At 49.3% G+C, this 25,217-nt stretch overlaps 1 protein-coding gene across 9 annotated transcripts in view; it reads left to right on the forward strand.

Annotated features, from left to right (window-relative positions):
• STK35 (serine/threonine kinase 35) overlaps nucleotides 1-23,731 on the forward strand; it is a 40,748-nt gene extending 17,017 nt beyond the window's left edge. For 3 of the 9 annotated variants that reach the window (XM_036419630.2, XM_036419635.2, XM_045574868.1), the window contains exon 4: nucleotides 19,340-23,731. The gene's annotated coding sequence lies outside the window, so the exon portion shown is untranslated. Of the gene's footprint in view, nucleotides 1-3,894; nucleotides 4,099-19,339 lie in introns of those variants that run through there. The other 6 variants (XR_004984546.2, XR_004984545.2, XR_004984544.2 and 3 more) reach the window with 6 other exon arrangements.
• The last annotated feature ends 1,486 nt before the right edge of the window (nucleotides 23,732-25,217 follow it).

A 25,217-nucleotide genomic window follows, 5' to 3' on the forward strand; every position in this document is an offset into this window, starting at 1 on the left:
CAGTCACTATGACTTCTGTGCTAAAAATAAGCTACAGGGTTGACAAGTGAGGGGATGGGATGGGGGCTACTGTAATAACCCAGTGAGAGGTAACAGAGGAGCAGGGGAGGTGATTATTGGATTTGGGGTGAGTGTTTGAAGTTAGCCAACAGGATTTCTTGTTGCATTGAATGTAAGAAAGGAATTGAGGATGACTTCAAGGTTTTGGCCTTGGAAGCCATTGGAAGGATAAAGTTATCATCATCTTCGGCTGAAATTGGGAAGACATTAGGAGGAACAGGTTTGGCTGGAGAGTTAGGTTTTAGTCATCTGAAAGTTTGGAATGCCTATTAGAGATACAAATTTAGAGATGGCCATGGTACTACAGTGAGTATAGAGGAGATTCCAAGGAACAACTGAGCTCTGAGCCATCCAACATTAAGATTGGGGAGAAAAGAAACCACAGATCGGAGACCTGGATAAGGTCTCCTGGAAGCCAGGTGAAGAAAATACCGAAGGAGGAAGAAATAATCAGCCATGGCATATATGCTGTTAGATTGAGTGAGATGAGGACTGGATGGACCAATGGATTTAACAACTGGGAAATCCTTAGTGCTCATGAACAATTTTGGTGGCACGTAATGGGGAAAACCATTAATTAGAATTGGTTTGAGAGGGAATGAAAGAATAATTGGAGGCAAGTGAGAGAATAGAGCAATGACTCTTAGTTTTTGGTCTGTTACACTTGAAACTGAGGACTCCAGAGAGCTTTTGTTTTAGGTTTTGTGCTAAACTATGGCTATTTGTGATACTAGCCAAATTTAAATGTTCCTTTCAAGTGAATATAAATATTGGTTAGATTGACTGCATGTTGACATAAGTATCATAATTTATGAAAAAAAACTTTTCACATGAAACAGAATGGGGCACTGTTTTATAGTTTTGCAAATCTCTTTAGTATCTTCCTTAATAGTCAGCTGGATTCTCATATATGCTTCTGCATTATAATCATGTCTCTCATCATGAAACTTCTAGAAAACTCTACTGTACACTTAAAAGAGAATGGAAGGGAAAAGGCAAATAATGTCTGAGTGTTATGAAAAGGTTTATTAGTTTCATGGATTCCCAAACTGCATACCACACTGTGAGAATCAATGATGGTACTGATGACTGTTACTGAGGACTTTTACTGGGAAGGGGAGCTGAGAAGTAGGGGCAGCTGGAGACCAATGAAGACACTGAGTTGGGGTGTCCTGATTCTTAGCCTGCTTTTCTATTAGACCTGTTGTTGTGGCTCGGACTCTAGCTGCATATAGGAGACATACTTATCTCCAGTACCCGCACCAATCTAGGATTGTAGACTTCAGAGTAATATTTAAGTCAGGGTTACATGATTTTAGTGTTTTACAACAATGAATGGAAATGTACTTTGGGTTGGAAACAAAAGTTTTCTCTGAATGGTATATTGCCTAGTGGATTATTTAAGATTGAGTCCCATTACAGGCTATGACCTGAGGCAAGTTATTTTATCTCTCTGGGTTTTATTACCCATAAAATAGAGTGGATCATACTTATCTTATTGAAGTTGTTGGGAATCACAAGAAGTTGTGAAAGTGCCTTATAAAAACTGCCTAAATGAAATGTTAAATGGTAGAATTTTAGATATATACACTCTGACTTGAAGTGTAAGTGTTCTTTTTTTTTTCCTTAAAGGCAGTGGTCTTGAGTAGTGGCCTTGCCTCTGATGATTACCAAATATATATTAAATGTGAGAAAAAGAATATATATATATATATATATATATATATATATATATATATACACACACACACACACACACACACACACACACACACACACATTTAATCACCTTTACTTATTTTTATTTTTGTTAATCCTCACCTGAGGATATTTTTCCATTGATTTTTAGAGAGAATGAAGAGGGGAGGGAGAGATAGAGAGAAATTGGTTGTCTCCTGCTGGAGCCCTGACAAGGGCCCCAGGACAGGGAGGAACCTGCAACCAAGGTACATGTCCTTGACCAGAATCGAACCCGGGACCTTTTGGTCCGATGCGATATCCACTGAGCCAAACCAGCTAGGGCAGATTTTTTTTTTTTTTTTTTTTTTTAAGCAAAGCTTTACTCAGCAACTGTTCAATCATTTGTTTCAGAAAAATTATATATTTTTAAAGATTGCTCAGTGATGGATTATATCTTTTATTTGTCATTTTTTGATGATACTTAATGTTTTCTACTAGCCAGCCACAAGCCTTACCCAAAGTGAGAGGCAGCCAAATTCATGTTTCAGGTGCCACCACCCACTTGTTACCAGAGAAGTTATGGGATGAGGGAGTCTGCATTCATGGCCAAGTTTGCTGTCTGATATACAAATCTTGGTTACTAGGGCTTTTTGAAGCCAGAGCCTTTGAATGCTGTTTATTTGGAGCAGGCAGCTCAAGCCTGCTGAAGGAAATCAGATGGTGTGACATGACGGGTCATAGAACATATTCTTTACTCCATGTGATTTTGGTAGCTGCTATCATTTCAATAAGAAATTGGGCCTCATTTCTTTCTCTGATGTTAAGCAGCTGAAGTGGTAAGCGATATATTTATCCTTGGCCTGGGCTTAAAGATATGGTTCTGGGGCTAACAAGCTGGTACCTAGGTTAGCCCCTTCAGATTTTGCCCCTGTATTACAAGAGTTAAGGTGCTTTTAATGTGAGGTCCCCAAACCTCTACTTGGGTTCCTAATGGTCTTTTGGGGATTCATGATCTTTTCAGTTCATCTGAGATCAAGCAGAGCAAGTTTACTCACATTGAAGCTGTGGGAGCCAGTCAGATCTACTTCCTTTTTGTCTGGAATTATACCCCAAACTGTGTCACGTTATAGGTATCAAGTTAATCAGAAGTGACACTAAAAATGGACAAGAAATGTTTAAACTTATGTGGTTTCTTGCAGTTTTTTTTTGTTTGTTTGGTTGGTTTTTTTTAAGATTTTGTTTTCAACAGCAAAGTCTTCAAAACAGAATCACTGGGGAATAAATTTAAAAGGGAGTTTTAGGTAAGAAATTGGGAGCCCAGGACTAGATAGGTCTCCAGATCCCTTCTCTGTTGACTGTGACTTCCTGGCCCAGCTATCAGAACAGCCATGAACTACCCCAGGAGCACCCAAGACACGCCCACTTCCCTCAGAGGACCGCCCTCCCTGGGGAGGTGGCGGATGAGGGGTCAGGCTCCAAAGGAGGAAGGTGACCGTACTGAAGATGACCAGAGATTATGATAATTATTGGTCATCTCTGGGCTAAGTGCTTTATGCCTGTTATTTCATTAACTTCTTAAGTAATAACTTCCCGAAGGTCACAGAGCTAATAAGGCATAAAGCAAATGGGTGACTTGACCCAATATGGTATATTACCTCATTGAATTATCTTTAAAACTCATGTTTTTATGACTGACTTCAACAAACAACTGAGCACCAAGTACCGGCTCTTTCTGAGATGGGTAAAGCCCTCCTAGCACCTGCTCATTTTAAGATGAGTAAAGTGGGTGGGAGGTGTCTGGCACTGGTAGGTTTCCAGTCGGGAGGTCATCTCTTCTCTGAAAAAGCTCAGTTGTGCTGGTGAACAACTCGGTAGGTAGAATAAAGGAGAGTGTAAGCAAGGATAGCTCTATGGGAAAGATGTAACTGCCAAAGGGGCCAAAAGCAGAGATTTGATTCTTATACCCCAGAGGCTCATCCACTTAGTCCCTGGTGAAGCCTTGAACAAAGGGAGGGTAGGAAGAGGGAAATGCCACCCTCACCCTAGAATGGATGATTAGATCATTAAACAATGGGGTTTTAGTTAAAGTAGAGAGAACATTGGGGGAGAAGCACATGTATTTGCCAATGATGGCAAATTCTTTTGTCCAAGCAGACCTGGAACCTCTGGCCCACTTGAGCCCCCTGTCTAGAAAGTGGGAGTCCCAGCCTTGCCTTTCTCACTAGACTTCATGACGCTGTGTGTGAATGGAGGTGTTGTGAGTGAAGATCAGAGGGCTTGAAAGCTCAACCTTCACTGTAAAGACCTGCCATCCTTAGGAACTAGCATCTGAGATGTTTTCGGGGGCCTGATCTGCCTACTGGTGCTTTCTGGGTGTCATCCCTGCTCCCCCTCTCTCCTCCCCCCCCCCCCCCCCCCACACACACACACACACACGGGGAAGGTGTTTGCAAGGTCAGTCAGCTTCCCTGAGCAGCTTTTGTGCCTTGTCTGCTCCTCCTATGAACAGGAGGAAGCTGAGCTGTAGGTTATGTAATGTGGCTGGTGGCCCCCAAGGGTAATCTGTCCCTTGAAGCTCAGCAGGACATCAGAGCATCTGCGAAAGGGACCGGCCTGCCCCGGCTGTTGCTGCTCACATTCTCCTCCTCCCTCCCTGGCATCCCGGGCTGCTCCTAGACAGCGTCCCTCTGGGCAAATCAGAATCACTCTCATAATCTTCCATCTGTGAGGAAAGCTGCCTTGACGGTTGGGGTCCTTCCAACTCCCATTTCCTCTTACCCCAGGGACACTCAGAAGCTTCACAAACAACAGCTCCTGGTTATAAAAACCTGCTTTGAGGGGCCACCTGACTTCTTAAAAATTATATATATATATATATTTTTTATATATATATTTTTTTTTCCACAGAGAGGAAGGGAGATGGATAGAGTTAGAAACATCGATGAGAGAAGCATTGATTCAGCTGCCTCCTGCACACTCCCCACTGGGGATGTGCCCACAACCAAGGTACATGCCCTTGACCGAAATCGAACCTAGTACCCTTGAGTCCGCAGTCCGACACTCTTGTCCACTGAGCAAAATCAGTTAGGGCAAGGAGCCACCTGACTTGATTGTCCTTTTATCTCTGACCCTGAATTAAGTACTTTAAATGTATTATCATATAGCATCTGCATAAGTGTTCTGTTTTCTGCCTTCTTTCTGCTGATGGGCAAGCAGAGAATCACTTTCCTAAGGTTTTGAGAGTCAGGATTTGAAGCAAGGTACTTAACTGGAAATTCCACTGTTCTATTCTGCCTCTTGCAGTCTCTTTAAAAGTAGTTTTTGATTGGTTTATATTTTGAGGCAGACTGCGATTTCCCCTTTAAATAGCATCATAGGTGGTCTTTTAGGTGTTAATGGGCAATGCCACCTGGTGCATCCTTCAGAGTCTGACAAGTACACTGCAACAGGGCCACCATCTGATCCTTCAGGCGAGGTCACCTGTGTGGATTCCTCTTATGTCACACTGATACCGCCTCAAACATGGTTAGGTGATGCATGGCTGGGATAACCAAGGGTCCGGCAACAGTAGGCAGAAGTCACGTAAGAAAGGAGACATCAAAATTACCAAAAGATTGGGAAGTGGGAGACCCAAAGCACACCCACGTGATGGCAGCCAGGAGAGCACGGGCACTGAGGGAGTGCTGGCAGGACAGTCTGTGGCATGTGTACAAGGACCCGTTGTCTCTGTTCCCTAGTGCCCTCGCCAAAGTCCTTTCCAAGTGAACTTAGCCTGGGCATTGGAGGGTGATGAGAACTCAAAGCAAAATGGCAGGGTTGCTGGGTTCTCCCGACACACTTATTAGCTCATTGAATCTTGAGTAAAGCAAGGGATTTTGTCATGTATGCCTGTCATTGGTGTTGCTGCTTGCATCCCTGTGTTGAAAGGTTGTGGCCAAGGCAGATCTAATGAGCAAGAGCCCTCCTGGATAAGGCAGGCACTTGCCCAGTGGAGGTGTGGAGAGTGTTGACGCAATGTTGCCCTCTTGGGGCTTGGGTTAGCAGTGGGGATAACATATGGACACCTGGTTATAGTAGGTGTGACTTGGGAAACATATAGGAAGCCTGGAGAGAGTGGAGGGAAAGCTTTCCGGAGGAGGTGGTGCCTTGAGCTGGTTCTGGAAGGTAGGTTTAGGGGCACCTTGTCAGCCAGATAATAGGAGAAGAGGTCACATCTCAGGATTCATCAAACTCTCCTGGGCGTAGTGAGGCTTTGCTGGGTGCAGGACTGAGCTGGCAGGGAGAAAGGGTACTGTTCTAGTGAAAATCCTAACCAGAGAGGCATTCTAGGCCCAGAACCTGGGGAAACTCCCCAAGGTTCTGATTTGATAAATAAGGGCAGCTGTAGATAAGCTCCCAGCCCCTCGTTTCATTTCCCCTAGTGAGTCCTCTGTGGTATTACAGAATCAGAGGAAATGGAGACCTCCTGCAGCATTTCTAGGATTCAGAGGCATGGCAGGCCTTAAAACTGCCAGCCAAGTTTAAAATAAATCAATACCATAAAGTACTGCAATGAATTTCCCAACGTAAAGGGATTTCACTTTCAGTTAGAGGTGTTAGGGGAAAGCTATAACTCAGCCTGCATTGTGCACAGGTCAGAATTCAGTATTTTGTTTCTTTGTAAAAGAAAGTGATGTCTCGGGACTCGGAGGAATGGATTAGAGCCACCTAGGCACACTGTAGGGCGCAGTGAGGAAGCTGACAATGCTTCTGTGTCCCCTGGTTGCACCAAGGAGCTGATGTGGGCCTGGGCAGCTAATCTTGTAAATCTTGATGTTGATATTTCATAATTACAAGGCATGAGCTATTAGCAGGAATGGAAGGCAGGTTGGCTTGGGTGTATCATATGGGGTCTCAGTATTGATCATCTGTTCCAGTGGGAAAGTCACATGATGTAAGCCAGTTGACTCATTCTGTATTTACATCCATCCTTTTGGAAAAAGGAACCCCGGAAATGTCATGTACAACACCCTCATATTTTTTCCTTCTGCGTTTTTAGACATGCCTAAGACATGTCTCCCCAGACAGCTCCAGTGTGGGGCAAATGTAAGGCAGGGACTGGGAAGTAGTGTTGTCAGATCTTGGCAGAGTACATGGGCCTTTCGAGCACCGCCCAGCCTTGTATCAGACGCGGGAGAGCTGGAAGTCACTGTGAAAACTCATTTGTTGTTAGTAACCAGATTTGCCTGCTTTGTGTTTGATGAATGTTTGGAAGGAACTGCATAGAGCAGCAGAAATGGGTGTGAATATACCACACCCCCAGACAAACAACAGAGTGACTTTTACCTTTAAAAAAATTATTTGGGAGTTTAGGCCAATTGCCTAAACTGAAATCCGGATGTCACCACTGACACTGTCCGGAGATCTTCCTCCCTCGCCTGCCCTGAACCTCAGGGCATTGGCGTCAGGCAGGTGTAGCACGGAGAGCAGTCACTCCAGCCCAGTGTTTGGCAGTCCTGTAGCAGGGACACCGCTGTCCCTAGAACTCCAGTTTCCCACCTACTCTTAGGATTTTATTGAGTTGGGCGTAACATAGTGATGCTATAGGCAGACCCAGAGGTGAGTCTTCAGGACCTGCAGCCTAATGACATGGGCCTAACCATGGTTAGAAAGACTGTTTCCCTTTTATCAATGGAAGGAACTGAGGATGTTATGGGTAAGATGGAGATTAAATCCTGTGAACTTGAAGATATTGACAAGCTATTGCCACACTCTCCTCTTAACTCCAACCCCTCAACATACAGTGCCAGTGACAAACCTTAGCACATTGGTTCTCAGTGGTGGACCCCACACTGGCAGCATGCCGAGGGCACTTGTTAGAAAGGCATATTTCTCACCTCGGACCTGCAGGCTCCAGTGATGCTGCTGCATACTTGGTCTGAAACTGGCAGAGAGGGTAAAGGCACCATCCATCACCTTATCTGTTAAACAGGAGCCAACTGCCTGCCTCTTACACCTTCACCCTCAGAAAGCTAGGTTCAGGCCTAAGAGCTGGGAGGGCCTGCCAGGGTCTAATCCTGGCTCTGTCTTCTCTAATTACCTTGCACCGGGACTTTGGGCAAGTCACTCCTAATGGCTTAGCTTCCTCATCCAGAAAACCAGACTACCCAAAGGACCACTCTTGGCCTTCTTCCCTACTCTCTTAGCCCTGGCACATTCACAGTTCCACAGTGGATGTGGTTCTAGGACCAGGCATTTATACCTTCGTTCACATGTCATAGAGGGAAACTGCAGAGACAGTTTCCCTCTATGTATGTGGACAAAGGAAATAGAAAATAGGGACCTGCCCAAGACAGAAAGTCTTTCTAAGGAGGTGACATTGAAGCTAAGACCTGAAAGGATGAGGCCTCTGCCAAGCAGAGGGCAAGGAACTGGCAGGAGCACAGGAACCCGAGAATGCCAAGTTTTGTCGATTATGGGAAGTCATAGAACGGTGGCTTTCTCCATCTGATTTACATGTTAACAGGATCACTCCAGTTCTATGGCCAGCGGGATTAGAGAGAGGCAGGCATGGAAGCTGGGGCCAAAATTGGCAAGTTACAGTTCTCCAAGTTGGGTGACTGGTAGGTACAGCATATGGAGAAGGGTGAGGAGAATTCCAGGTATGTTTTGGAGGGCTGTAAAGAGCTCACAGGTAGATTGTATTAAGGTTAAGGAAGGGGTAACTCCATTATCTGTGGGTCACCAGGCAGAGCCACTTAAGAGATGTGAATGCTGCAGGAGAGGGTCTTGAAGGGAGTAAGGGATATACAGATGTCTTGGATATACGGACATCAACTCCTCTCCTCTCCTCCAGTGGGTGTTTGGTGAGTTGTGAGTTGTGATTGTCTGGGTCTTCTTGAAGGGCCGTTGAGTCCCAGATTTGGGGCTGAACATAGGGTATCTTCACGGGCACCAAGTGACCTCGAGACCCAGGACTGCATTCACAGCCTTCATTTGATAGCTGGATCTTCCTGTGTTTTGTGCTTCCCCTTGTAATCAGCTTCTCATTAGGTGACTGATGTGTCTAGCTCTTCTGTGTCTTCATTTGCATGGGCTATAATTATGTCTCAAGAACATAGCATTTTCTTATTTGGGTATTTACTCTTGCTTTTTAGAGCTGAAAGTCTGCAGTGTCCTGTCACGTGGACAGGCTGGGTTCTGCCACAGAGCAGCTTTCTAGCACCCGCATCTCACTCTTTTGTTCTTTCTAATAGTTCTATAACAAAATCGCAATTGCTGGTTATAAAATTGATTTTGAGAGCCACTTTAATTTGTAAATTGAGAAATACTTTCTATTTTGGATTAAGGAAAGGAGGTGAGGGAGCAGACCTGGTTTCAGTTACCTTCAGATTTCTAAGTGCAAGTACCAAGGGCGGTCCTCTGGCCATAGCTTGACATCCAGCTAGTGGAGTAGGGATTTCAAAGTTAGTCCTTCAGCTATCCTTGAACCCAGGAGAGTCCCGGTCATTTTGTCCTGATTTAGCAGATGCTTACTGGGAGTTTCTGTGGCTTGCTGGTAGTCCTATATTCACTCTTTTTGCTTCAGGACAGGAATACATTTGTGCAGCCTGGAATCTTATCATATGGCATGTGGGTGGGGGAGGGACAGACACCTCTCTCTGGACACCTGGAGGACAGACACCTGAAGTTACTGAGCTCTTGCCCTTTTCCAGACCTCATACTCCTGTTTATTGTGAATCTTTACGTGTCCTGGTACGGTGTCCTCCCACTCCAGAGAGGAAGTGGGTTGCCCCACTGATGATGTGGCTGGAGCTCTCTGGCGCCATGGTCTTTTGCCTGAGCTTCTGAGGCTAGGTCACAATAGCAAGTCTGGTGGCACAGGACCGACTCAGCGCTCCCGGGAGCTCAGAGGAGGGAGTGCGGGCTTTTTGTTGGAGAAAGAAGTGGTGGCAGCATGTAGGACCTGTGGTTTGCCATGGCCCTGAAGAAAGGGCAAATGAGGGGAACCTCAGCAGGGGACAGTGAGCAAAGGCAGACACTGGGAATTTGTGGGAAGAGCCCATCTTTGGGCTGGTTCTAAAGAGGGAGAGCAAAAGTGCCAAGAACCTAAGGGGGAGAACTCCATTCTGTAAAAAGGTGAGGGTGGTGGCCGAAGCTGTCAGTCCCTGTGGGGGGAGAACTGTCAGCTGCACCTGACACACCCGTCTTCAGGAGGTGTGAGACCGCAGAGCCACCTTCCCCAGCACGAAGGGAGAAAGGGCAGTGAGGAGCCTTAGGCTTCCCTATGGCGCTTTGGGACCTGATTTGCTGGTAAACCTAGGTTTAAATCACAGCTCTACCACTGACTAGCCGGGTCACTTTGGACGAGTCGCCTGACTTCGGTCCCATTTCCTTGTCCATTAAATGATACTCATTTAACGCTGATGCTCGCGGTACTCGTGGTAAAAGACTAAGGATACAAGAAATGCAAAGGATCCACCGCAATTCCTTCACAGTGAGAGTTCAGTGGTGGCTGCTCTCTGTGCCACCCTCGTCCTGTTTGTCTTTGCCAAATCCTCGTAGGCTAATCATTTTCACTTCAGTTCTCATGAACAGTTGCTGTGCCCTGTTTTCTCTGAGAGCTCCAAACCCCCTAGCAAGTGCCCCCAGTGAGTTCCCCGTGGCACCAGGGACTTGGGCTGGTGCTGTCGCCAGAAGTCCATATGGTCTCCGTTTGCCCAGACCACTCTGGGCATGACCTTGTTTTGATTTTTCCTTTTGTAACCACAAATTGTCCTGTCCCCATATTGAGTGACCTCTCCCCTTTAGCTGTTACTGCACCTCAGACATTTCCTCCTGGCAAAGGGCGCACAGGAGAACTCTCAGCCCATCCCCTGCTGATCATAGCAGCCACAGCTGAACCTCAATCTCTTTGGGGGCCAATTGAGGCAGTTTGCAGCTTTCATCTCATCCCCACACTTAATAAGTTGGGGAAGGGAATTAGTTAAGGTGGCCCCTAGCCTACTGCTAATTACTAGTGTTGTTTCTGGAGACAAAAAGTTCCCCCTTAGTTTGCTTTGAGTGTGTTCCACCCAGGGCCTGTTTACCAGCCTAGGTGCTAGGGGAGATCACCAACCCAGGGCCCTAAGAGCTTGGCTTCCACGTGTGAGGACTCAGCGTGCATCCTGATGATTGCTGGCCACCAAACAGCCCTGCAGATCTAAGAGTCTTAGGTCTTGCACAGTGATTCTTATTTTTGTGCATTTGGCAAACTTCTAAATACTAGCATTTTGGCAGCAACATACTCCCAGGAATCGAAAAGTTGAAAACAATATTAAGCAAGTCAACAATGGTGACAACATGATCACTGCCATGACATGACCAAGTCTCTGTGTCTAAGCTTCCACAGTAACTGCTTGCTACAGTTCAAGTAGAACCATTCACCGCCCTGGCCGAACTTTCTGGCACACTTGAGATAAAGCTGACATCTGTTTGTGTGGCTTTAAGCTCTGCTCATTGCCTTTCTCTCAGTAAGCCAGTCACTGCTGTCTGTGGGGCCTGCCAGTTGTTTTTACAGAGTGTGTGTCCTCATTGTGGTAAGTGGATCAAGCTCAGCTGACACACGGCATAGAGCCCATTTCCTCTCAGTGGCATTTGTCTGCTGTAAGGGAGTCGAAGGGAGAGGAATGTCACCCTCCTGCTGTTAGGAAGGGCTCTGGTACAAGGAGCTGAAGTCCGCCTCCCCTCCCCACAACACTCCCCTCACACACTGACCGAGCGACACGGTAGCACCACCACCTTTGTTGTGGGAAGCTCATGGTGCCTTCCTGTGCAGTTTCTGGTTGGAATTCTTGCCTTAACAGATAAGGAGCCACCAAAGATCCTTAGTTCTCAATATTCCTTATGTCACGAAACCCTTTCTTCTTAGAATCTGAACGTTGGGGATATTCTCTCAGCAGAATGCACATGACTTACACTCTTACTTCATGTGCCTTCAGGGGGTTTGCAGACCTGTGCGTCCTTGGAGGTAGTAGGACCCCAGGTTGAGAACCCCTGCCCTGGTCCTAAGCCTCTCATTGGCACGTGGAGAAATGATGTCCCCAGAGAGAAGTTGAGAGAGTTAGATGAGACCAGAAGCCTGGCCTCACACTCCTGCTGTCACCACTAGGCAAGACCCTCTATCATTTACCTGCATTTTACTTCAGTGTCTCCTAGTAAGTTGATACCGAGGAGAAAGAACATTTCTATCCTTGTATTTGTGGACTGGGCGACAGTCCACCTGTCTGAGAACTCCCAGGGCTGCTTCCTCTGCAGGCACATAAGTAGGTGAAGAGGGTGTGGAAGATAGAGAGGTGGCTTCTTAGGCAAAAGGTGGACCTCTGGCTGCCTAGGGCTGGAGCTAGGTTCCTCATAGGGCTGCCCTGCCCCCAATGCCTATTTCAACAACCTTTGTGTTTTGAATGCGGAGTAGGGGATTCCGCCTTACCTGACAGCACCCGGGCCAGGTTTCCACCCCAGCCTGTTGAGCTAAGGAGGGTCATTGGGCATTTTACCAACTTGCAGGTGGTTGGGCCTAGCAAGAGGCCACTATACTGGGTCTTTACGATCTGGGCAAGTCCACAGAATTGAGGCCAAACCTATGTCTTCCAGTCCTAACTGCCCTTTCCTTGAACCTCTTACCCTGATTGACAGTCTCAGGGTCATACTCTGAAGCCAGGCCAGCTCCAAGTAGCCACACCAGTATTTCAGGCTCCATCTCTAGATCAGGCAGACAGCTCTGTGAAGAAAGGAGTAGCGGAGAGAGCTGGAATGGAGACAGGAGCTTCCAGGTACTCTTACTGGTGGGCTGTGTCACCCTTGTGACCCTCATTTCTCCCACCCAGCTCTGACGGGGTTGGAGGAGAATGGCATGCTGTTGGGCAGAAGGGTAGCACAGGCAGAATCCCAGCTCCTCTTCTGCTGCTGGAGCAGCCTTCGCTGCCCCGGCTGGTTGGGAAGTTCCGTGGAAACTGGAGCAAAAGCAGGGATTTTCATCACCATAGCTTTATATAAAATCCTGTCACACTTAATGAGTGATTCTATGTAGTCTGTAAATTTTTTATTGCCGTGTATGCACACCCAGTTTCTATCAATTACCCAGTATTTGAGCTCCTGTGTTTGGCCACCTGAAGCCCGAGAGAAGCAAGAGACTGTCCCTGTCCTTAAGCAAGCTTGTAGTTAGGGTGGTAAGAGTGGCACCCACAGTATGGTTAGGTGGGGGTGGGGGTCTATGTCCATTCTGGGCCTGCTCACTAGAGGAAGTGTGAGGGTGTCTCGAAGGGTGGATATGAAGGGACAGGTTTAGGGACTGGGACAATGGGGGTGTGCAACCAGACCCGCAGGGACAGGCTCCTTCTCTCAGGAGGCTTCAGGTTGCCAAGCACAGGAACTCAAAATACTGGGTGACTATAGAAACTGGGTGGCAATAAAAAAATTAATTTACTGACTGCACAGCATCATTCATTCAGCCTGAGGCCAAAGCAGAAAGGCTGTCACCTCCAGAGAAGACTGACTTGGGCTTAGTCGCCTTGTCTGAAATTTTTGCCTGAGCTGGTGACGATTGTGAGGTTTTGTTTTGGGTTTCGGGGTGTGATTTTATGCTGCCATCACAACTATTAAGTACCTCCTGTGTGCCTATTACAAACGCTGTCACTGGACTTCACATCCTGCAAGGTCAACATTCCCATATTTGTAGTTGGGAAAAGAGACTTGGGGGCCTTGACTTAGTAAAGGTCCAAGCTAGTGATTGGGATGGCTGGGATATGGAGTTTAGGTCTTCCTACTCCAAAGTTCATGCGCTTGACAGAGCACCGTTCTCTGCCATTCTAGCACACTCTCTGAAAGATGTTCCCCCTTTGGGACCTGCTTCTAGATTTCTACCTGCTCCGGGCTCGGGCCCATGAAGTGCCTGGTGGGTTTGCCTTGATAATCTCTAGGCTTTTGTTCCCTATTCCCCTCTGTAGACCTGAAGACGGAAAACACTGTTACCACATTTGTCATCTCACCCCCATTTTTCTTACCCTGACCACGGGACCCCTGTGTACTGTGCAGGGGGCTGCATACACCTAGCTCTACTGTGCTAGCCACGCCTGAGGGGAATGGTGCATCAGAAAGCTTGGCTTTAACAGGTTAGAATTGACAGTAGTGCTGGGCCACCGAACCCCCCTAGGCTGGCATGAAACTGAGTATGAAAGTCAGCTGCTTTGTTTGGTGTATTAAATAAGTGAGGAATGACTCATTTTGAAGCTAATCCTATTTAAATGAGAGGCCTACCCTCTGTGACCCAGAGATGACCTTACCTCTGTGCCTCCACGGCATGATGTGCTGAAAATTAACACTCGAGCCTCAGTTTGCTCATCTGTGAAATGGGAAAATTCCTACGTGGCCCTTTGTTTGGACAAAGGAAGCATTGCACATTAATCTTGCATGGTATCTAGCATATCAAATGTGTCATTAGCTACAGTGATAGCACCACACAGGACTACAGGGAGAACTCGGGTAAGAGTGAATTCTTGGCCACCACCCAGTAGTACCACAATTTGAGTTTATACTGTGCTGTGGTCTCTGAGCAGCCAGCCAGATGGTTTTCTTTGCAGTGTGCGAGCCCATTCCTTCCCCAGTCCCAGTCCCATCATTGCTTGCTCCCACCACAGCTCTCCCAACTTCAGAAAGTCTCCACACTACTAGTGTCCTTGTGGGAACAGTTTGGTTCCCTAGTGTCTTTTCCTCGTCTCTAACCTGGAGTAACTGCAGCTCCTACCTCGGTTGTCAGTGCAGTGAGGCGGTAGGTGTAAAACACTTGAAGACTGTCATAGTGGAAATACTAGTAGGGGAGGGGCTGCAAAATTTGAACTAAATGGTGGTTCTACTGCTCATTAGCTCTGTGACGTGGGCCAACTCGCTCCATCTCTCTGGGCCTACTTCCTTCTTAAAATGGGCAAATCCATTCTCACACATCGGGACAGTGGAAGAGTGTGCTACAGGTGTCATCCACAGGTGTTTCACACCACCGTTTTTGCTCAGTGCCTTTGCCCTCTGGGCAGGGGTAGGGGTTCCCCTGAAAGGGACAAGGTAAACCCTGTAGAAGCTGGTAACTGAGCAGTTAAGCCCAGCCTGGTAGTCAGGGGGTTGAGGCCTAGACTCTCTGAATGGGAGTGCCTGGGAGGGTCTGCTGCTGTTCCCACCCAGATCTGCGGCTGGGCCGTCACCCTGAGCCTCCCTCTCAAGAAAGGACTCCTCTGTCTTCAGTGCAGCTTCTGCCATTGGCTCCCAGGAAAGCCGCCCCTTCTCTAACGGGGAGAGACTCACTCAGTCCAGGTCCTCTGCACAGAAGAGAAGACCTTCTCATTTCCCGTCCCTGCCCAGAGTGAAGCCAATACACCTACCAGGAGGGCCAAAGCCGGGGCCGAGGGAGGGTGGAGGAGCCTGTGGAAAATGTCAGCCTTGATTCCTGGCAAGGGACCCAGTGATTCAGCGGTCATTGCGTGCCGGTGTCGCAGGAACTCTTACAGAGTGCAGGACGAGTGAGTCGACCTTCTGCAGTCACACTCTGTTCCACCCGTTTATTATGGAAAAGGGACTCTGGCTCCAGATCCTCTGCCTCCTTGACCACACTGCTTTTCAGCTGTCAGGGGCCAGCTTCCTGCTGATGATCACCCTTTGGAGGAAGTTGTCTTCGATTGGGTCCTACCAGGAAGGAAGGAAAGTGGTGTTGAAAAGGTCATAACTGGTCCCAGAGATCATTTTAGCAGATCACACGTGACTGTACAATTTATCAGGCTTTTCTTGTCCTACTTCATGAGGATTTAGTGTCTCTCGGTTGGTGAGGTCCTCTCCAAGCCACCCCTTTCCTGTCTCCTGATTACTCTGCTTTGTCTGCTAAAGGCAGTAGGCATGCTGACTAACACTGGATATGAACGGCTGCTGGATCATCACAGGGCATGGATTTGATGGTTTTATTTTTACAAACCAAAAATTGAGATGCGAGGCCCATCACTGGGTTTTTGTTGAAAGGACTTAACAGGCAGGGAAACAGAAGCAGCAGAGGAAAGGGCCTGGGATTCTAGTATTTTCTTTCCACATCAGATAGCTTTCCAGTACCTTTATCACCTACTAATGGCCTGGTGCATGAAATTCATGCACTTTAAGAGGGGATTAATTAGAAGAAATATTTTAATATTGCTATTTGCCCTTTTTCTATAATAGAAGTGTCAGAGATGAAAAAATAAATTAGTAAAATGTATATGAAAATCTTCCTCCTGTTAGAGTCTGGGGCTCACCTCAGGACCCAGAGTCACCTCCGCCCACCCACGTGTGCCCAAAATCACTCAAGACAGACCTGGTTGCATATCCCCCCCCCCCCACACACACACACACATTGGACTGGGTGGGGGGCACAGGTCCCCTGGCCCAGTGGGGTGGGGGCGTGGAGCACCTTGAGGTCCCCTGTCAAGCCCCACCAGGCGGGGGGCATGACCTGAGGTCCCCCGTCAAGATCTGCTGGACAGGAGATGCAGCCTGAGGTCCCCCAGTCTGGTGCCAGGAGTGGGGGGGAGGGTGTAGCCTCCGGTCCCTGCTGATTGTGTTAGGCCCGTTAGGGGAACTCTGGGTGCAGCCATCTTGTGTTATGGAAACCCTTGCCTTTGCTGTGGGCACCGTCATGTGTGCAGCGGAGTGATGGTCAGTTTGCATATTCCCTCTTTATTATATAGGATTCCTTCTGTACTCCACCAATGGACACTGGGTCCCCTCACCTGGGAGACAGAAGGGAATCCATCTCACCTCTTGGAGGTCTAACAGATGTGGGGAATTCTCCATGTCCACTGTATGCGGAAGAGTCCAGAAAAGACGTGGGTCTGGTTTCTTGGGCTGCTTGCTGCTGCATGGACCTCTTCGTCAGAGCTGCCAGCTTTTCCTGTTGATTAGAGTACACTGTTTCCATTACAGACCAGAGCATGACAGTGTGATGTCACTCAGTACTAAAAATACAGGAAAAGTGGAAGAAGGCACACCCGTGACAAGTACAACATGGTGCTGTATTTTTTTTCGCCAGATTTTCCTGTTTAAAAGTTAGTGTTTTCAGTTAAAGGCACATTCTGTGCTGTGGAACTTGTAGCCTGCTTCTCCCCACTTAACCCAGGGAAGTGCTTTGGCTGTGATATGTTCAAAATGCCACACAGCCGCCTCATTTCCTCCACAGAGACCATTGCATGGATGCATCATTTGCTTAAATCTCTTCTGTGTGACTTGCTGCCTCATAATTTAAATATACTTTAGTGAACATCTTTATTCATCAAGTCCTTTTCATGTTTAGGATTATCAGTTAAGATACATTTGCCGCAGTGGAACTATAGGATCTATAGGTCTAAACACGGCAGAAGCTCTGAAAACACGTGGCCAGGTTGCTCTCCAAAAGGCTGTGTTCCCTCCTCCCACGGTGTGTCCTTTGCATGCACTCTCACCCAGCCCCAAGAGGCGTTGCTGGTTCAGTGACTGAGGACCGAGGTGTTTAAATCTCGTACATTCATCATTTCTGGTGGGGACAGATGGCTGGAAGAGAATGGGCTCATCAAGTATGCCAGTTCCTGCCGTGGCCAGGTATATGTTAGTTATTCCCTTCAGACCTCAAAATAGAGCCCTCCCCATTTCTCAGAGGAGGACACAGGCTGACAGGAAGTAAACCGCTCCTTATCACTGCACTCCACTGCCTCTTGAGGACCAGCCAGGTTTCTTCCCGTGACCTGAGGACGATGGCCAGTTTGTGAGACAGCTCAGGGCCAGTAATGTGGGAAGGTAACTCTCGGCTGCACAGAGCTTACAGAGTACGGAAGCCAGTGGGGAATTTAGCACACTATGAAAGGTTTGTCTGATTCCAACGTTCAGGCTGCAGCATTGCTGCCCTGAGTGCCACCCTGCCTAGATTAGGGCTGCACTTAGCTCTGATCAGGCTCAAGCTGGGTTGGGTGAGGGCTAGCCCAAGGCTGACCTCTGTAGGTGCTTGTGCTGGAGGCTCCACTAGAACAGGTCCCTGAAGGGCAGATGGCTTGTCTTGTTCCTGAAGCCCCAAAGCCATTCTCAAATAATCTATAATAATAAAAGTAATATGCTAATTAGACCAGACAGCCAAACAACCTTCAGAACGACCAGCGGCTGAGGCTCCGCCAGGCCAGCCATGGTAGTCCCCACAGCCCCCCTTCCGCAGAGGTGATACTGCAGTGCCTCAACCTCCCACAGCCCCTGCCCCAGCTGGCCTGGCCCCAGATTGCCCCCACCACCAGTGCTGAGAAGCAGTGAGCCCGGCTTCTGGTTGAGCCACACACACACACCCCTCCCTTCCCCCCCTCCTCTCGCCCCTTCCCCAGCTCAGCCAGAAGCAGGGCTCATGGCTGGCGAGCACATCAGAGGTGGTGAGAGCCTCTTCCACCTCCACAGCAGGCGGTGGTAAGGAGCAAGGGGACCTGGACTGTGAGAGCCCCAGACTGCAAGAGGGAATTCCCGGGGGATCCTGAACCATGAGAGGGCGCAGGCCAGGATGAGGTGCCCCCAGTGCATGAATTTTGTGCACCGGGCCTCTAGTAGCTAATAATAATAGAGCTAGGCAATGCTCTAAGTTTTAAGTGTGTTAGTTCATTTGGTCCTCAGAACAATCTGTGATTTAGGTACTGGTGACAAGATCAAGAAACCGAGGACTTAACCCTTTGTACTCCGCTGTCCCCTCTCAGGGGACATCGGAATTCTAGCATATCACTCGGATGTCCCCTCTCAGGGGGGACATTGCAGTTTATTAGTGATTACGGGGAATTGAGTTAATTCAATGCACGTGTCCACCGCAAAGTAGCGTCAAGTAGCTGGTAGCCAAAGTCCAGAATGGTTCGGAGTGCAAAGGGTTAAATTTGTCCACAGTGAAGTGGTAGGGCCTGTCGAGTCTGCCACAGGCTCTGGCTCCAGAACTTGGTCCCTGACCCCTGCAATGCACAACTGTGCAGGACCAGCACCTGGCTCGGGGGCCCCCCGCCCCGTGTGGGATTCTGGCCTCTCCTAAGACAGAAGAACCCTGGCTACCTAGTAGTTAGTTTCTGTTCTCAGAGGCCTGAGTCTCACTTTTCTTGTCTCTTAAAATCGGATCAGTGAACTCGAGAGTTGTTTTGATGTTTTATGGCAGCACAATTAGACAGATGAGGAAGTATGCGGGGAACCAGGGCTGCCAAGGCCTGCGGGACAGGTGCCTAGGGTCCGGCAGCCTTTCTGTAAACACTGAAGGAAGCCATCAGCGAGGCTCAGGATTCACGATGGACCGGATTTGTGTGCCTGGACTCCCGCCAGGGTCTGCCCCTCAGGCCCCGTGAGCTCGGGCATGTCACTTCACCTGCACCTCAGTTTCTTTACCTGAATAGTAAGCAGGTGTGTCTGGGGCAGGGTAGGAATAATGAAGCTAAATTCCCTTCAGATAAAGTATTTAGAAACCTTCTCCCCTGGCCCCCAGCACATCACAGCCCTGAGGTCATAGGGTGGGTGCTGGCACCTCGTGGGAGATCTGGAACTTGGAGGCACTCCGAGCCCACTGACCAGTGTCCACCGTGCCTTGCCTTCTGTCTTCCAGGTTGATCCCCGGGACCCACAGTCTCACAGAGGACGGCAGAGTACAGGTGCCCGGCCGGCAGCCATCTCCCGACAGCTGGAGCTCCAGCAATGTGAAGCTTTGTTTGCGTTTTCTCCCTTCAGTTTCGCTTAATTTTTTTTTTTTTTTTTTTTTTTTTTTTTTTTTAATTTAAACAATTTAAGACTTCAAAAGAGCAGAAGCTCTGCTATGGACAGGCACCAGTTTCTTTAAAGAAATTTAATATGGACAAAGCATTTGTGTAAATTTCATCTTTAATTTTCATAAGGGGTTAGGGCTCTATTTCGTTTTTGTCCTTGCTTTTACCCATTTCTCAGTTCTGCTCATAACGCCTCACTTCTCCCAGAGAAAGGCCCTCTCCGAGGTGATGGGGGCATTTCTCCCAGAACGGAATGGAGACAGGAGGAGGCCCCTGGGCCACCTTCCCACCAGGTGCAGGACCTGTCGACCCCTCGCTGCTCCCGGCCAGCTCTTGGCCTCGGGTCAAGATCCACCTGGAGGAGGAAGACCAGCGTCTGTCTGCCCAGGAGAAGTCAGGAAAGCAGTGCTCACCCGGGGTGTGTTCTCTTTAAGCTGTGGAAGCCCTCGGCCACTCCAAGACTTCTCACAGTGGTGGGACTCCATTCCCCGCTGCCCTTCATGACAGACCTCAAGGGGCAGGGGGACGGGGCAGACGTGATCATCTCCCACTTCCTGGTGGTTGAGCAGTCAGCCATCCCAGCTCTACAGGCCTACGTTTCTGTTGGTGATCTTCCTCCCAGCAGGAGACCCCAGGAAGAAACTGTCGTGCCAAACCTCTGCCCAGGTTGTCACGGAGACCGCCTGAGCTCCTGCGATCCAGTCGTGACCATTGCCATACAACAGGGTGCCCTGGACTGGCTGTTGGCTGCACTGAAGGGTGTGCCCTCTGTGCCGGGTCCCCTGGTATCACTTATGGTAACAGTGTCCTGCCATCTCCCTCCCCCCCAGGGCACACTGTTAGTTGTAAATGTGTGTGACCGGAAGAGGATGGAACAGCCCGGAGTAGGGGGGTGACTGGGCAGGCCCCTGCAGCTTTTAGGTGCCTGATTGTGGGTTTGCCACCTAGAGCTTCCCCAGTGGTGGAACCCACCAGGAGGGTCAGTGTACCTGCTATTCTGCTCTCAACAGCCCCTTGTCACAGGCTTCTGAGCCTGGCTTCGTCCCGTCCCCCCCGTGTCCTCCCCCTGCCAGCTCCCGGGCAGGACAGGAACCCTCGGTGCTGGCCCCCTGTGTCACCTGGGCTCTGTGTTAGCTATTCCAGGACTTTCCATCCTGTGACAGCCAAGCCGGAAAGGGTCTTTGGGGAGGGGGAAGGAATTCCTCTTTCGTGTTTGTGTTTGTTTTTGCTTCTCTAAGCCGGCAGTGGATCAGTAGGGGAGATCGCTGGAGGGCCTTTCAGTTCTGTATGACAGGGGGCCTTCCCCACAGCAGCTCCGGTCCTACGCTCTGGGCGTTTGGGAGAGGCTAGCACAGTGTCAGCTCAAACTTGACAATATGTTTGCTCGAATTCTTTCAGCCGTTTCTCAAGCTCCTCAGATACCAAGTCTCCTTCCTCCTGGGCAGACAGCTGGCGGTGGTAGCAGGACCAACAGGGCTGCAGGTGGTAACCAGGCCCATCCATTCCTAGGCTGAAATACTTTGTGATCGCCTGTCTCTTATCGCTTCTTCTAGGGCGACCTGTGTGTGCTCTGAGCTGCACCTGGGCTGTGGGGAGCCCAGCATCCCCTAATTGCAGTGCACTCACCTGCCCTACCTCCTGTCTTCCCTGCGGCCAGCTGTCTGCACATGAGCGAATGGGAAAACAGTCCCCAAACTCGCAGCTCCCTCTCCCTGCTGCAGCTTGGGTTCTGGAGTCCTCAGTGAGGGCTCAAGCCTAACAAGTTATTTGCCTTTTGCTTATTATTTTTTCCTTCTGCCCTCCCCAGCCTCTTAGCTCTGAGTAGGTCTTGGAGCTGCAGTGCACCCCCTTGATTATTTTTCCTGGTGCCAGGGTATCCCCTATAGATGACAGGATGTCCATAACTTCCGGGTGAGGTGGGGAGCCTAAGGAGCCAGCTTCCGTGCACCCTTACCTGGTAGGGCTCCCAGCCTCCTGGGTGGATGTGACCTTCCCCAGCTCTTGAGGGCCAGCTCGTTAGCCCAAGTGCCTGTCTCCTTTCCCCCACTTCCCCCGCTCTCTCACTGTGTCCACTTGAAGTTGGGCGCCGGTCCTGAGTCAGTCCAATCTGTGGACTAGCCTGGGGTGAGGGGGTGGCCCCTGTCCTCTTTCTCAGCCACTTGCCACCTGTTCCCACCATGGTCGGCTTCCTCGCCTCTTCCTGCCTTTTCACCCTCTCCACCCGTCTCAGGCCTGGCAGCAGCTTGGTGGTGCAGCACCTCAGTGCCACCAAGTTTGTTAAGCATGTCCAGGTTCCAGAAGTTTCCAAACCTTAAAATAGCAGTCCGTTATTCTCTTCTCCAGTCTGAAAAGGAGAGCCTGTTGGAGGAGAGTCTGGGCCTGGTTGCCCCCTAAGTGAGAGGAGTCAGCAAGACAGGTCATACATAGTGCCTTATTCCATTGTCTTCCCTGGCCAGACCCCGCTGCCTCGGAGTCTGTCTTCCTCCTTGTTTGGGTCCATCTGTCTCTTAAACTCTCCCTCCCATTCACCCATAGCCACATGGGGTTCCCCCATCCCTTCCTGAGGGCTGCAGCCAGGTACACATCTCCCCGCCCACCACTAGCAGCTTTAGCTGAGGATGGAAAATGCTTTAGGCAGCTGCACTCTGCCTCTTACTATCCAGCGCGTCCCTGCCTTTTACCTCTAGCCAGGAGGATGCCATGGTTATTCATACAAGACTGGCTCCATCTGAGCCCTCTGGGCACTGGGGACTAAGTCGCAGGCCTCAGCCTCATCTCCAGGAGGCACTGGGAAGGAGGACAGGACCTCTCCTGCCCGGATGTGGTTGCCCCTCGTGGCTGCCTTTCTGAGGGCGTGTATATGTTTACTTGAGAAATACCCTGTTTACAGCCAGAGGGGAAGGGTGCCCAACACTAGGTGGAGAGTGACTCGGGACAGGGCCTGGCCTCTGGCACTGCCGGCGGTGGCTCCAGCATGAACGAAGCCAGAGGTGCCAGGGGCACTTCCTGCGCTCCCTCTTCTCCCCGACCCTGCGGTGCTATGACCACTGGCCACCTTCCTCAGCCTCCTGGCCCGGGACATTCCCCACCTGCATTCCTTCCTCCAAGATCCTCAGCTCCTTAACATATCAGTTGCCTCCTAGAAACCAGTGTGTGGAGCAATAAGATTTTTCTTTTTTCTTCAGTCTTTTTCTAAGAAAAGGAAAAGAGTTGACATTGTGGAACTCTCCTTTTTATGCTGTTGACTGTTTGCCTTCTTAGAAGACAGGCGAACATCTAGGTTCTGACTTTGGGGTATCTTGGAAACTTGGAAAAGCAAGTTAGTCTTTTGCCCCTAAGAAGGGGATCCTGACCGTTCTCACCATGCTCCATGTCACCTGGGCTTCCAGCCTTTCCCTCCAAGTGTGCCTCCCACCCTTGATCCTGCTGGTGCCCCCACACACATCTGGGGCACTGGTGGCCTGACTCTTCAGTGGGGCTCTTGGGTTATTGCTTCCTGTAGCACCTTTACCCTTGTAGGTCTGTCTGGTGGTCCCCAGATAGGCAGCTGCTGAGTCTCCTGGGAAGACAATAGCTAAACTTGAACTATTCGATTCTGGCCACCAGGCTTGGGGCTGAGGCCCAGAGACACTGCCTCAGCCATCATCCCACACTGGGCTGAGCCACGGCCTTCAGGACAACATAGGCCCAGGACCATCTCTGATCCTGTCCACCTGAGAGCATGGAGAGATGCCATAGGAGGGGAAGCAGGAGGTGTGATGTCCAAGTTGACTGTCACTGGCTGCCCGGAGCGGCCCTAGGATTGCAGGGGTCACCGGAGGGAGGCCACAGGAGGAAGGGAGTTTATTTAGTGACATTTTAAAAGACCACTTTCGTGCCCCAGGACCTCTTTCCATCAGAGCAGAGGAATATGTTGTGATGATGAACAGTTGTGTGGGGCCATTTCAGTGAGGGAAGATTTACCCAGGCTCAAAGTTTGTTTCAAATACTAGTTAATAAACCTATTTTCCTTATTTTCTTTTTTTGCACAGAAGCTGGTAATCTAGGACCTACGTGTGAACAACTTTATATGAATATTTTTTGTACTTGGTTTACTTGGGTTGGTATGATACATTATATTTAAGTTCCTTGAACACTGTGGAGCCCCTATTGTGTATGAATGACTGAGGCTTTGTAAATTAAGGGACGTTTGTGTGAATAAAGTTATTTGATGGGGTCAAAGAAGCCATATGTGATTTGAAAATGTGTGTGTGGTTTTGTCAACGCCTATGTGGGGAGGAGGAGAAGCCAGCCCTTGTGACAGCTCCCCAGTCCCATATCCCGTCCCTGGGCCCCGTGGGTGAAAGCAGGAGAGAAAAGGACAGTCAGTCACTTGATGAAGGACTGACAGCAGATGGTTTTCTCAACTGGTCTCCCACCCCACACCTGGGAACATGTGCAGACTCAAGGAACCTGCACTTGGGAGCAGGGATCCACCAAACATAAAGTAATAGAACATTTTAACAAAAATTAATACTTTTTCTTGAACATTAACTTACCAGACACTGAATAACTGCATAAATTAATAAGCGTAACACAAACCTATTTTTCTTGTTTGAAAGAATATTTCCTGTGGCACACACCAAACAAGTCAATACAAGACTAATGACATCTCAATTGACTGCTAAAATATCAGCTGCTGGTATTAGTGGAGAAAAATGGTGTGCCTGCGCGTAAGGTGCTAAGGGAAATGAATGCAACAGGATTATAGTAATCAGTCATTAGCAAACGTAGTTAATAGCTAGAGGCCTGGAGCATGGGGTTGCTTGCCTGATCACCTCTAACTGCTCACCTGCCTGCCTGATTGCCCCTAACTGCCTCTGCGTTGTCCTTCGCCGCTGCAGCTTTGTCCAGAAGGACATTCAGAATGATGTCCAGAAGGTGGTTTGTCTGGTCAGCCTATTATACTTTTAATATAGACTAAGGGCCCAGTGCATGAAATTTGTGCAAGGGGGAGGGGTGCTGTCCCTCAGCCCAGCCTGATTGAAGCCTAACTGCTCCCCTGCCAGCCTGTTTGCCCCTAACTGCCCTCCCCTGCAAGCCTGGTCCCCTCAACTGCTCTCCCCTACAAGCCTGGGTCCCCCCTCCCAACTGCCCTTTCTTGAAGGCCCAGTTGCCCCCAACTTCTCTCCTCTGCTATCCTGGTCACCCTTAACTGCCCTCTCCTGCAGGCTTGATCGCCCCAACTTCCCTCCCTTGCAGGCCTGTTCCCCCCCAAACTGCCCTCCCTTGCAGGCCTGGTCCCTCCCAATTGCCCTCCCCTACTGGCCATCTTGTGGCAGCCATCTTGTGTTTTCATGGGGGCAGTCATCTTTGACCACATGGGGGCAGCCATCTTTGTGTGTTGGAGTGCTGTCCAATTTGCATATTTTACATAGGGTAGAGGCTTGGTGCATGGGTGGGGGCCAGCTGGTTTGCCCTGAAGGGTGTCCAGGATCAGGGTGAGTGTTCCTTGGGGCTTGGGGTGGCCTGTGGTTTGCAGGCCAGCCCCACACCCCAGCAACCCAAGCAGAGGCCAAGGCAGGCCAGGACAGGTGGAACGCTTGGCTTCCTCCATTGCCGGGGAAACCCAAGCCCCCTGCTTTCTCCGTGATTGCAGCTATCTTGGTTGGGCTAATCTGCATAGTTGACTCTGATTGGCTGGTGGGTGTGGTTTGTGAGTATAGTGGAGGTATGGTCAAT

This window comes from Pipistrellus kuhlii, unplaced genomic scaffold, assembly GCF_014108245.1.
Source record: "Pipistrellus kuhlii isolate mPipKuh1 unplaced genomic scaffold, mPipKuh1.p scaffold_m20_p_6, whole genome shotgun sequence".
Taxonomy (NCBI): domain Eukaryota; kingdom Metazoa; phylum Chordata; class Mammalia; order Chiroptera; family Vespertilionidae; genus Pipistrellus; species Pipistrellus kuhlii.